The 1446-nt window shown below is 38.4% G+C and overlaps 1 non-coding gene across 1 annotated transcript; it reads left to right on the forward strand.

Annotated features, from left to right (window-relative positions):
- The first annotated feature begins 714 nt into the window (after window positions 1-714).
- Window positions 715-817, forward strand: LOC138805374 (U6 spliceosomal RNA). Its single transcript, XR_011365519.1, has one exon. It is a non-coding gene; the product is annotated as a U6 spliceosomal RNA (small nuclear RNA).
- The last annotated feature ends 629 nt before the right edge of the window (window positions 818-1446 follow it).

Below are 1446 nucleotides of genomic sequence, written 5' to 3' on the forward strand. Positions count from 1 at the left end.
CTTAGTCACCCAGCCGTAGGGAAGATCTCAGCTTAGAAACCCCTTTAATTTACATGAGTCCAGCAGAGAAAGGCACACATTTGAACATGTCTTCTGTATCCCACTTTTCTTTTCACATATCAATATGTTTGCTTAGATTGGTTTTCTAGTTTGGGGTGACATGGGAGCATCAATATTTTTTCAGGGAGTCACTAGACCAGACTGGTCCTGAGAACATCTGTTTTAGGATCCAATTTGCCATGTGGATCCAGCTTAGGGTATCTTGGTTTTGCCTAATGCCTGGTTTTGATTAAAGGCATATGTCCTGTTCAAAGGCCCCTGCTCAGCCCAGCCTCTGTGTGCCCTTATGTAATTAGTTTGTTTAAACTGTGTCTCTGATTATGTCAGGTCTTGACTGTGGCCCTAAATACAAGACTGTAATAGGATATACCTATTAAACACATGTCGGACTTTAATGGATGTATTTTGAACAATCAATTGGAATTAAACTTTCAATAACTACTGTAGAACAAGAAAATGTATCTCCTTACATTAAACAAACAACATGGCCTCTTATAGGTTCTCTATAACAGTAGTTTCCCCAGATGGGCTGTGGTTCAGATGCAATAAGCAAAAGTTATATTTCCAGTTTCTGAGTTTCCAGCCACCAGATCAGAGATGGAATTTAGAAAACTGGATTTTGAAGGGATCCCTTAAAAACTGATGATGTGGTGCTCGCTTTGGCAGCAAATATACTAAAATTGGAATGATACAGAGAAGATTAGCATGGCCCCCATGCAAGGGTGACACGCAAGTTCATGAAGCGTTCCATATTTCTATGCCTACGTCAGAAAGAATGACACTGCCCCATTTGTAAGGAAATGGAAAGACTTGGAAAAATGACATTGTGAAGTAAGCCAGAGTGAAACAAACATAGGACCCATGGTTTCCCTTATTTGGTATAATTAGTATACGTCTAGGATAATCTTAGCAGATGAACAGAATGGCTCCATAGCTATGTACATATGACCATATAAGATGAAGCTAAGGAAAATGAACTCCAAGACATGGACACGAGAGGTTTGTTGTTGTTGTGTTGTTATTTTTAATGTACTATGTGGTTTTTTTGTTTCTTTTAAATACATTCAAAAGAATGTATTTGATTTTGGTACCCTGGTATTGTATGTACATTTATTAGAATTAGGGAAGAGAAGAACAACAATGGTGAGACAAAGGACAAGGGGGGAACCAATGCATCAGTAATATACACAAGACAATATGTTGGAAATGATCTGTACAACTTGGGGCTTGGGAGAGAGAGAAAGTAAGAGAAATAGAAGGAAGGGGTAACAAGGTTGACAAGAAATGTACTTATTACCTTATTTATGTAACTGTAACTCCTCTGTAAATCACCTTGACAATAAAAAAGAGAGAAGCTAGGAGGAGGGCACAAAACCAGAGGAAAGT

This window comes from Dipodomys merriami, unplaced genomic scaffold, assembly GCF_024711535.1.
Source record: "Dipodomys merriami isolate MVZ:Mamm:240054 unplaced genomic scaffold, mDipMer1.0.p SCAF_39, whole genome shotgun sequence".
Lineage (NCBI taxonomy): Eukaryota > Metazoa > Chordata > Mammalia > Rodentia > Heteromyidae > Dipodomys > Dipodomys merriami.